This window comes from Prionailurus viverrinus, chromosome A1, assembly GCF_022837055.1.
Source record: "Prionailurus viverrinus isolate Anna chromosome A1, UM_Priviv_1.0, whole genome shotgun sequence".
Taxonomy (NCBI): domain Eukaryota; kingdom Metazoa; phylum Chordata; class Mammalia; order Carnivora; family Felidae; genus Prionailurus; species Prionailurus viverrinus.
The window spans coordinates 28,608,355-28,620,579 of record NC_062561.1 but is presented as its reverse complement, the minus strand read 5'-3'; the positions used below and the strand labels follow the sequence as shown (position 1 = coordinate 28,620,579).

The following is a 12,225-nucleotide window of genomic DNA, read 5'->3' as shown; positions in this document are numbered from 1 at the left end:
CTTTTATTAAGGCAGCAGGTATAACAGCCAATGTGACTCACAGAGAGTTGGGTTTTTTATGGCTCTTCTTTTTGTGTGCCCCACACTACTTTGATAAAGTGGAATGAGGGCTGCAGTTTCTATTTCTTGTCTTAGGTAGGTACAGTATTACTAAGATGTAATCTGTTTATAGACTTGCTTCAAGTACAATCCTTATTTTTTTTAAGTTTATTTATTTTGAGAGAGAGAGAGAGAACAAGCAGGGGAGGGGCAGAAAGAAAGGGGGACAGACAGAGGATTCGAAGTGAGCTCTGTGATGATAGCAGAGAGCTCCGTGTGGGGCTTGACCTCACGAACCGTGAGATCATGACCAGAGCTGAAGTTGGACGCTTAACCGACTGAGCCATCCAGGGAACCCTCAAGTACAATCCTTAAGCAGAGAATCTTTATCAGATTACTTCTTTGGGAAGTTTTGTTAGATTCCAGTATGCTCCATAAAAGATCTGCTCTGTGTTTCTTCAAAGTGAAGAGGACTCTATGCCTGCATTTTAGTTGGCTGTATTCCTCATGAATGATAACTCATGTCCTCCAGGTGCTGGGTCAGAGACGAGGAATATCCCTCTGTGAATATAATCTAACTTGAGAATGAACCTCTGGTTGCCGAGAAACACGACCCTGAAACTTACTGAGATCTACCATTATGGGAGATTGTATGTTCCAAAGAGGACTGCACAAGCATGTATGTCTCATCCGAAACGTTTCTCTTCGAGTGTTTCTGATACTCCTCCCACTGACAAGTTTGAGACCTGTACCGTTTCCATACCCTTGAAACTGGCCAGGGTTTTGCGACAACTCCAATTCATTTGGTGAAAGTGATGCTATGTGATTTCTGAGGTGAGGTCATAATAGAATATAGCATCCATCTGGCTTGCTCCCTCTTGCCACACACCTTGGGAACCCTGATCCTATATATAAGAAGTCAAACCAGATATCTTGAAGCCACCATACCAAGAAGAGTAGTGGAGAAGCCTATTAGAAAGAGTGAGAGAGACCTTAGGAGCCCCAGGCTGTGCCAGCCCTCATCTGTCTGAGTCTTCTAGCATCCACTGCTATTCACAGTGAGCCAGGACAACCTACAGGTCCCTGGCAGAGTCAAATGTAACACCTCATAGGGTGTGCATAACCATCACGGAAAACAAGTCCCATTGAAGAGGAACTCACAGCGAAACATTATAAAGCGCACAAGGAAACAGGCCACCACATTTGTGACTCAGTAAGTGCAACAAATGGGAGAATTGATACTCTATTAACTATAGATATTAGAACAATTTTTAAATCATGTTGTTAATTTTAATTCCAGTATAGTTAATGTACATTGTTTTATTAGTTCCAGGTGTACAATATAGTGATTCAATAATTCTATGCCTTACTCATCATGATAAGTGTGCTATATTAGAACAGTTTGAAAGACTTTTAAGTAAATGTGTTTAGAATGTTCAAAGGGATAAAGGAAAAAGATACACTAACACAAAAGTAAGATATTATGAAAAAAAAGAACAGGTAGATTTGAAAAGAAAAGAAACAAAAATTCTAGAAATGTAAACAAATTAAATTCAATGTTCATTTTAAAGACTATAAAATACAACTGCAAGGGGAATCTGAGCAAGAGAATCAGAGAGATCTGAGAAAATCACCCAAGGTCAGCATAGAGAACAAGAGGGGAATATGAAAGAAAAATGAAGACCTGAGAAAAAGAGAAACTCAAACTCCTATTTAATAGGAGTTCCAGAAAGATAAAATAGAGACAAAAAAAATGCATGGGGTGGGAGTTGGGGTGCAGGGGAGGAATACTTGAAGCACATAAGGGCTGAAAATTGTCCAAAACTGAAGAAGGACTTGAGTCTTCAGGTTGAAGATGCATATCAAGTCCCAAATAAGATACCTAAAAAACAAATCCACCTAGACACAAATCACTAATGTAAACATCAACCGGGGGAAAAAAAGAAAATATTGTTACTATGGTGAAAAAAGAATCTATAATAAAGGAATAACAATGAGACCGACCAGACTCTAATCACCCACAGTAGATGCCAGAAAGTCATGAAATAGAAACATCGAGGTGTTGAAGTCAATAATTGTCAACTTAGATTTCCTTAGCTGATGAAATTCTGATTCAAGAATGTGAGAGAAAATAAAATGAGAGTGATTATATGAAACAGAGAATTTTACTAGCAGATATGATGAAAAAAAATACTAAAGAACATGCTTCACCAAGACATAAATTGAGCCCAGGAGGAGAGAATGGGATAAAAAGAGCAAATAGTAAGGAAACACACTGATGAAATATGTTGGGAAAATTAATTAAATAATTATAAAAGTAGTAATGGTGATGCCTAATTTAGTAAAGAATTGAAAAATAAATAGGAAATTAAACAATGCTAGACAGCAATACATAGTTTATAGGAGGGGAATTGGGAGTTAAAGTATTTTATTTATTTTTGTTGCTTAAGATTATCTTTAAAGGAAGGAGTTAAAGATACTGATGGAATCTTGGGTGTTAGGTATAAATGTTAAACGTTGAAAAAAAAAAATTTAAAAAATGTTAATATTTTAAAGGTAATCACTGAGGATTGAAATAAAAGGTATAAATTCCAAAACACTAGGAGTGTTTAGAAAAAGAGAGTAAATGAAAGAAAATTCAATTAATCCAGTAGAAAGCGAGAAAGGAGAAAAAAAGAAAGCAAAGAAAAAGAAAATTAAATAAATATGAAACAAGAAGGTGGTAATAAATCCAAAGAGGGTATTCATGATCTAACGAGAATGCTAGTTTTTACTAAAATCTGTTTTCTGTCTTTCATTGTAATAGAGTTGTGGTTGGAACATGGCTGCCCAGATAATGGCTCCATTTTCCTGCTCCTTTGCTACCAGGTGTGACTAAGTAACTAAGTTCTGGCCAATGGGATATGAGCAAATGAGAAGTGTGTCACTTCTGGATCCAGGCCTTAAAAGCTTCTACCACGTAGATAAAGGCAATGCTCTGAGGAATGGAATAGAGATATGGAACAGAGGAGCCACCCTGACAACCTGGACCACTTATCCTAAGACTGTTTCAGGAGAGAGAAATAAACATTATGTTTCAGAGGAGTCAGAGAGGAAGATCTCTTTCTTACAATAACCCTTTACCCTAATTAATATACACGATAAATGAAAACTGATTAAAATAAAAGGCAGACTCTCAGAATGAGTTAATAATACCGAAATTCAACTGTTTTTTACAAGACATACTTAAAACATAGTGACTGGGGCGCCTGGGTGGCGCAGTCGGTTAAGCGTCCGACTTCAGCCAGGTCACGATCTCGCGGTCCGAGGGTTCGAGCCCCGTGTCAGGCTCTGGGCTGATGGCTCAGAGCCTGGAGCCTGCTTCCGATTCTGTGTCTCCCTCTCTCTCTGCCCCTCCCCCGTTCATGCTCTGTCTCTCTCTGTCCCAAAAATAAATAAACGTTGAAAAAAAAAATTAAAAAAAAAAAACATAGTGACTAAGAATGGTTGGAAATAAAGAGATGAGAAGATATATACCAGGCAACCACTAACAAAAAGAAAGCTATGGTATCATGCAAAATAAATTTAAGGTGAAAAACAATGGACAGATAAACATGTAATGAATTTGCCTAGGCAACTGGATTATAGTCCTGCTTTGCGATTTATACAGTGAAACCTTGGGCAAATTGCTTTATTCTTGTCTAGTTTCAATTTCCATCTCTATAACAGTTGATGATATTTTATTTGCTGAAATGTGAGAATTAAATGAGATAATGATGGGAAACCGATTTTCTTTTTTTTTTTTTTAGTTTTGTTTATTTATTTATTTAGAGCAGGGGAGGGGCAGAGAGGGAGAGAGAGATCCCAGGCAGTCTCTGCCCTGTCAGCACAGAGCCCAACTTGGGTCGGGATCTCACAAGAACCATGAAATCATGACCTGAACTGAAATCAAGTGTTGGATGCTCAACCGAGGGAGCCACCCAGTTGCCCAGGAAACTGATTTTCTATAGCCTTAAAAGATGAAACTCAAATTCTATCACATAATTCATTCAACATTTACTGAGCACCTTTGATGCACCAGAAACTGTACTGAGAACTAGGAAGATGGAGATAAGTCAGTCATAATACTTGTCATCAGGGATATTATATGTTAAAAAATGAGTTTAATAAAATCTTCCAAGGCATTGCAATGGGGTAGGGGATGTGCATTGCATCTAGAGTGAGTGGCTAGTTGTAACCTGCAGCAGTGTCAAAAGATTTCATAACGAAGCGGCCCTTAGGTTGCATCCTGAAAGATGAGCAGGTGTTTGGACAGGCTGAGTAGCATCCCATGAGAGAGCACAGCATAAAATTAAATGGCCTTACAGGGAACCGCATGCAAGGACCTCAGAGTTGTTTGATAAGACTGGAGAAATAGGTACTGGCTAAGATACTAGGACTTCATCTTACAGGTAATGGGGAGTCTTTTGAAGGGCTTATCCAGGGAATGACCCACTCAGTTTTGTGTTTTAGAAGGCTTACTTTGGCCACAATGTGAGAGATGGCAGGGGTGAAGGTCCTACCAGCTTTGAGGCAGTGAGACTAATAAGGGAAGAAATGCAACGTTTCAGGGGCTTGAAACACAGGATCTGAAACCAGACAAGACCAGTGACATTGGAGGGAAGGTGATATACAGGAACCTCTGGTGTGTGGAGGGGGCAAATGGAAGAGAGAAGGAGGAACCTGGGACAATTTTCAGATATCTCTTTTAGATAACTAGGTGGATCGTGAAGGTATTTATTGAGAGCATAAGACTACAGAGAAAAGCCAGCTGGCAGGAAAATTAACTTCTGTTTTAGTCAAGCTGAGTTTAAGGCCCATGGGATGTCTGGATAGAAATTTCTGGTAAGAAATTGGCTTTACAGAACTGGAGATCTGGGATAGGGGTGGACGTTTATGAGTTATCAGCACATGGTTGGTAGTTGAAGTCATGGGTGCTGTGTGGAAAGACCAAGCAGTGTTAGAAACCGACCAAGGGCAGATTATTTAGCCACTCCAACATGTAAGAGGTGGCAAGAAGGCTGAGCATGAAACAGAGAACTTAGAGACGAAGTGTCATAGGGGCCAATGGAAGAGATAGTTTCAAGTCTGGTCCCCAATGACAAACACTACAGATAGGTTAATTAAGAAGAGAATTGAAAATAAAAACAACAACAGTATACTTGTTTAGGGCCTTTTTAAAGCCATAAGTGACCTTTGTCAGGGTCACCTCGTGAAAGTTGGTCTGCAGGGAAGAATGAGTGGTAGATTAAGAAATGGATGTGAAAATAATGAGAACAGGTGTTTATCTCCAAAAGAGCTTGGCTGCGAGAAGGTGGGGACTGGATCAAGTAAGTGTTGTTGTCTTTGTGTTTTTTTTTTTAATTTTTGCAGTTTGTTTTTAAAATGCGTGAATGTGTTTGACATGATTAAGAGCCCTGGGAAGATGCTGATAGAAGAAGCCTGAAGTCCAAGCTAGGGAATAACCTGTGAAAAGCCATTCTTGGCTTGGAACTAGATGGAAACCGATTTCTACGCCACAAAGATGATCAGAAACGCCATTTGTAACGTTGTTTTCAAAGGCTGGAGGAGGCGACTTGCCATTTATTGAGCACTCACCGTGAGCCAGTCCCTTCCCCAAATTTGAATGTATTGCTGGAATTGGAAGGCAGATCGACTCCGTAGCCTGTTCTTTCCACGAAACCGTTAATCATGAAACATGAGTAAAAGAAGCACTCCTTCAAGCTTCAACCCTCCTGCAGATGCTTAACCCATCTGCAATCTCTTTAACATCACAGAGAATAAACCATCCCTGCACAGCTGGTTCAGGAGCGGCTCTGGAGTGCAGTTCCCTTGCTCTGTGGAAGTCGGTAACTGTCCAGTGTGGCTTCGTTCGAGCCTCGGCGCCCGGAGGAGGGGGAGGTGCCCGCAGCACCGGCAGCCAGCCGGCGTTCGGAGGGAGGCGGGCTCGGGCTGCAAGCACCGGGAGAGGGAGAGAGGGAGAGGGGCGCTGGGAGGCGTCTCCCGGGACTCTCAGCCACCGCCGCTCCCGTGGCCGGCGCGTCGGCCCGCCCAGCCCGGGCTTTCCCCGCCGCTCCCGGCGCGCCCGGCCGCGGCTCGGCGCCCGGCCCCGGGGACGGCCGCTCCTGCTCGCCGGGCCGCCCGGTGCCCGTGACCACCCGGCGGCCGCTTTCGGTTCCTCGCCTTATAAGGCCTGACGGGGGGTCACGTGCGTCCCGGGCCGCCCGCTGGGAGGAGGGGGCGGCGGGGGGGGGGGAGGGGCGGGAAGCGGGAGGAAAAGGGGAGGGAGCCGGGGGCGGAGGAAGGAGCGAGGGGCGGATTCTGTGGCCGTGGGAGGCGGTGGCAGCGGCGGCGGGGAGCGGACCGCTTGGAGCTGGACCGAGGTGGAGGAGAAGGAGGAGGAGGAGGAGGAGGAGGCGGTGGAGGAGGAGGAAGGGACCGGCGCGGGGGCGGGAGAGCGCAGCGCGGCGGAAGCCGGAGACGGCGGGAGCGCCGGTGGCTGGCCCCGGGCAGGAGCCGGGGCGGCGGCAGCGGCCGAGAGGACCGCGGCGAGGGAAGCGCATCCAGCGGCCCCGGCGGCGGCGGGGGCCCGGGTCCCCGCGCCCGGGCGGCCGGCGGGCGCGGGCGGCGCGATGGAGCCGCAGCACGTGCGCCCCGCGCCCGGCGCCCGCAGCCCGGCCTGGGAGGAACCGGTGGGTACAGCGCCCGCGCCCACCCCCTCCCGCTTCTCCTCTGCTCCCCCCCGCCCGGGCCGGGTTCCGTTCAGGAAATGGCCCGGGATGAGGTCCCCAGCTGCTTCCCAGCCGGGGCAGCGCTTCCTCCGCCGCCCGGGCTCCTACTCGCGCGCCGCCCGGAGCGCCTTTGTCCGGCCAGCGGAGGCTCTCCCTGTGGGGCCGGCCGCTGGCAAACCGCTGACGACGGCCCTCGGAGGACCGTTTCCGTTGCTCCATCGAATTCTCAACTTCTGACTTGATTTTAGAGCCGGAGGGAGGGGGGTTGGAGGAGGGAGAGGAGGAACCCGACGGTGGGGTCAGCGTGCGGGCCGGGAGGGACCGCTCTTCCCTCCTGAGACCGCGCCCCGGCCGTCACCTGGGCGCGCAGGTTCCCAAGGACCGCGGGCGGCGGAGGCTGTTCCCGGCCGGGAGCCTGGAGCCACGCCTCCCGCTAGCCGCTACAGCCCCGGCTTTTCCAGGGTTCAAGGGTTTTGGCAGGGATGGAGTGAGAAGCTAACCTTGATCTCACTTCACTTGCAGCCCGGAGGTTGGGTAATTTTAGGGACCGAGAGGAGCGTGTGCGTGTGTTTTATGTGTTTGAGGATAAGGAGGAGGAGATCGGGGGGGCTTTGGATTTGTTCCCTCAAACTCCTCCAACTTCCTTCTTTCTTCTAATTCAGACAGTCAGAACCATCTCACATCCCTCCAGGGATTCTACCCCGGAATCCCCGTCTCACTCAGAGCTCTGTAATCCTGTGTGGGCTGCCTTTTCCCTGGCATCGAATTTTGGCTCTCCACGCCCTGCCTCGATGTTTGCTACTCCGTGTTGGGTGAAATTCTTGAGCCTATCTGGAAAGCCTCGTCTGAAATTTCTGGCCTCACCCGTGTTCTGTTCAACGTGTTCGGATGCTCTTTTCCCAGGGACTCTGCGTGTCTGCTCAGGCTGGCCCCCTGCCTGTTAAGAGCTTCTAGGTCAGGTGCCAGGCTTGGTTTTCCTTTTTCTTTTCTGAGTATGTTACACCCTCAGCTCCTTTGCCCAAGTACATTTCTCTGCCTCTTGTTTCCCGACCTTTCAGAAGTGTCCTTGGACTCTGATCCATCTGTATCTGCAGCTGTCTTTGCTTTTGTAAATTTGAACATGTCCTTAGGTTGGCCCATCTGCTCGTATTTCTTCTGTGGTTATCACTGGGGATTAAATTATTCCTGAAACTAAAACTACAGTTCAGTTTTGAAGTTTAAATCAAAGACCATTGAGAACTAAACTTACTGACCTGATTTTGTTACTTTTTTACTTTTAAACTTTCCTATATGAAGTATCTTTTGAACCTGGATGCTGTAAAGCCAACACCAATCACATTGAAAAGTACCCTTTTAAGTTCATTTTGCTCTAGGGTACTGATGGCAGAACTACTTTGTGCTTAGAAAAGTAGAGAAAAACTTCTAATGTTGCTTTACTTAAAGTGACAAAAATGAAAACGCTCATGTATTAGCCTTTAAAACTAGAGCCCTAATAGGAATGTACGAATGAACCATGACACTTTATCCAGACTGCAGAACTGTCCTTAAAAAATTAGGTTTTTTTCTTTAAACACTGAAGCCCCTTTTATTTACTCAGCAGATATTTTATCCAGCACCTACTATGTCCCGGGACTGTTGGATATAGCAGTTAGCACAGACATTAATCCTTATATTCTCACAAAGCATGCATTCTTAACAGAACATCTTGTTTCATATGTTAGTAGTTGATATTCAGATAGTCCAAAAAAAAAAAATCTTCAGAGGTCTTACATGTGTGGCACAAAATGATACTTAAGTGATTTTATTTGAAAACCTGTGGGCATACATGTATGACCACAAAGTCTAAGAGGACTTCTCATTTAAGTTCTTTAAAAAAAAAAATGTTACCCAAATTTCTGAAAAGTGATGTATAGGAGAAAAAGGGGTGATAAGTTAGGGAAAAAAGAATACTTAAATTTTAATTATTTCAGACCTTTGGATCTAAGGGAGGAAATATCAGCTGAATCTAAATATATATTGAAAGACACAAAATTCCTCAAAATCAGGGATTCTTCGGTGTCTCTTGGGTGATCCCCTTAAGAATCTCACCAAAGCTGTGGAGTCTCTCCCCACGATGTACCTATGCAACATGCCATATAAAACCAATAATAATATTTCAAGCAAACCAGAGTTCCTGAAGCCCAATCTGTGGATCCTCAAAGACCTTGGACTAAGGAATGTCTGCTTGACTAGGAGTCCATTTGGCAGTTATTGAAGATCTGCTGTTTGATTGCAAATATAGGCAACTTTAATACTTTACCATAAAAGTATACTCATTTATATTTATAATAGGAACATTTAATATTGAATAGGAAATATTCACATTACACAGACCCTGAATTCTTCCTTATTGTGCATAATAGCATACCTGTAAGGATTTACTCTCCTCATTCTTTTTTTGATGAAACCTAAAACATGATGATATGATTCCATGATTCTACATGGATCTACTCAAAAGAGTAGACATAGTCTCAGGTACTGATGCTGAATAATAGTAAAGAGAACAGAACTTCTGGCCTGCAATGTACCCATGTCTGGAGTTGAGAGTCAGTTACTGGACTTCATGACATTTTTCATATTTGAAGATAAAATGAAATTATTTAGTTAAGTGAGGGCATTTAAATAAACAGCCTTATCATTCCTCCAGCCAGGGCATTGGGCCTGAAAGAAGATAAATGTTAACATTCAGGTTTCTGTGTATTTTCTTTAATGCTAGCTTTAGAATGCAATCAAATCAGTGGAAATAGAGGCATTACCTACATTTCTAATCAGTACAAAAATATTTCGGTGGTGGGAATAGATGGGTGGGAAGATACTTAGCCAAATATCATAGATGATATCCTGGGGTGGGGGTGAGGGGATGGGTAGTTTGAATTCTAGACAAAACTTAAAAATTGTGGGAGTATTTACAAAGTAGTCCTTAGACAGTGATACTAGGATCCTAGGGCACATTTTACTTACTAAAATTTGTTTTTATTTTTATGTGGTTTTTGTCTACTTGGCTCTGATGAAACTGTTCAAAACTAATGGAAAATTAGAAAAGTAAGAGTTCCAAAGGAAAAAGGGCAAAAATGTAAACGAGAGGCTATAAGCGTATTTATGCGTTAGGTCTAGATGACAGTGGGTTTTGCCCTAGGCACAGGGATGACCATTGGTACATGAAGTTATATCATGATTAATAGGAAATCTTTTTCATTCAGGTAACAACCAAGGACATTTTAATGGAGTAAAGTTTTGAATGTTAAGTTCCAAATATGTAACAGTATATTATGGAAAGTTTGAATGGAAGCAGGCCTGCACTTATTCAGCCAGCAGTGTGTTCTTTTTGCGTGGTTTCCATTGATTAGGAATGTGCATCCTAGGACGTGACTGTTTGAAAGTGCCAACTTGGGTTCTTCAGTATATAAAGGTAGAGTTCTATGTATTTGTGATATAATGTTTAACATAAAAGCACAGAATATATGGGATTTAAAAGTTGCAAGTGGATATTAAACTCTTGTTTATAAGTAATGCTTAATAAGAATATAATTAAAAATATCAGTAAGAATGTTAATATTCATAAAGTTGTTATCAGAATGAGAATTGGCTGTGATTTATACATCTTGAGTGTAATAATTTTTATTTCTTTAAATGGGGCAGGAAGCCCTATAAAGTAGAAACCCAATTTAGTGGTAGCTTCTATTTCCCTTTCATCCTGAATGCAGTGTCTACATGGCTTATGTCCAAGTTTTTAATAGTGTGTTTGTGATATGTTATGTTCCAAACAAAGATTTCAAAGTAACAATAATAAAAGAAATATGTAAGACACATCTAAGAAATTATCTGAAAACACCAAGTAAGGAAAAAGTCAAGGGAATCTTGTCAATCAAAGAAATAATGCAATATACTACATATCTGAAATTTGTTTCAGCTGTCATTTTGAGCTACATTAAAATGGTTGAAAATATGGAGCTCTTGACATTGCTATTATATTTTTAAGGGCAGTGAAGTGCATTGCAGGTATATGATATAAGGATTGGATATTCATTCTGGGAAGTTCTAATTTATGGATAAGACCTGAGAAAAATCTAATGGATTGGGTACCTTACATGAGGGATTACTTGAAACAATCTCAGAAGAAAAGAGGGTTTTCATGAGTTGCCTTTTGTGGGAAATGAAGTGACATTCCTTCGTTTGCCTACACGGTATTTTCACTCTGAGTGTCCTATAAACTGTAGAGCAGGGATAATTTACTTAGCCTGAGTAGGCTAAGACTGGCTATGCTTTCAAAGTCACCACCACGTTTTAGAACTTGTTACAGGAGTGTTTGAAGAGCAGGGATAACTGATGGTAAATTTTTATGGAGTAATAAATACCTTTACTCTGAGGTATTAATTGCCCAGCTCTTGCACATGAACCTCTTAAGATATCTGTAAGCAACCAGTGTTTGAATGAGAATGAGAAATGTATTGAATCCTCTAATTCAGACCACAGAATGGGCATAGGTGTGAAAACAGTGTCAGTTTAATAGCCTGGATTCAGGAAAATGTTACTATACAAAACTTGAAAGCCTAAAGTGTGAATAAAAACATAATTGACTAACTTTTGTATAACAAAAGTTGGTGCGGTACAGTGAGTAGAACATTAGAATAGCTAATCACATGGTTTTGACTTTGGCCCCAGCTCATGATTTTGGGCCTCACTTAACACTAAAGGAAGAGTCTGAACTAGGTTTATTCTTTCAAAAGGCCCTTTACTAGGTGTTCTTGGCTACACTTTCAAACCTTTGGACTCCTCACTGACCAAACAATTAGGTTGAGCTAAAGACCATTATTTTGATCACTTTTTCTCTTAAAGCATTCCCTTCACAAAATACTCTTTGTAGATATAGAATTACATATCTACAAAACCATAAGGGCTCCAAGTTTATTTTGCCTAGCTCCTTCCCTTCCTAAAGAAGACAACTGAAGCTAGAGAAGTAGCTTCCACCAGTTAGTATTTCAAGGCATCAATCTCCTATCTTGGAAGATTCAAACCATCACATTTTACCTTTTAACGAACAGTGTGGATATACAGTATTGGGATTGAATATTGTAATTTATAACCTCTTAGAACTGTTTTGACATAGCAATCAAATTACTGGAAGATTTCAACTAAAAAAACCCAAAAAACAAAACAAAACCCCAATAGACATTAGTCTATTAGTTTTGACATAGCAAATTAGTTTTGACATAGCAACCAAATTACTGGAAGATTTCAACTAAAAAAACCCAGAAAACAAAACAAAACCCCAACAGAATGCTAGTTTGGAGGACTGTTAAAGGTCATGTCAGCTGAAAGCGTAGAAGGCCATGTCAACCGAAAAAATAGGAATGGGTACTGAAGGACTTGAACACGCTTAAGAGATTAAATGCTTTAC

At 42.5% G+C, this 12,225-nt stretch overlaps 1 protein-coding gene across 4 annotated transcripts in view; it reads left to right on the top strand.

The window, feature by feature from the left end:
• The first annotated feature begins 573 nt into the window (after positions 1-573).
• Positions 574-12,225, top strand: part of DGKH (diacylglycerol kinase eta) — a 192,032-nt gene continuing 180,380 nt past the window's right edge. For 2 of the 4 annotated variants that reach the window (XM_047860332.1, XM_047860550.1), the window contains exon 1: positions 5,888-5,906. The gene's annotated coding sequence lies outside the window, so the exon portion shown is untranslated. Of the gene's footprint in view, positions 1,253-5,887; positions 5,907-6,700; positions 6,750-12,225 lie in introns of those variants that run through there. The other 2 variants (XM_047860464.1, XM_047860392.1) reach the window with 2 other exon arrangements.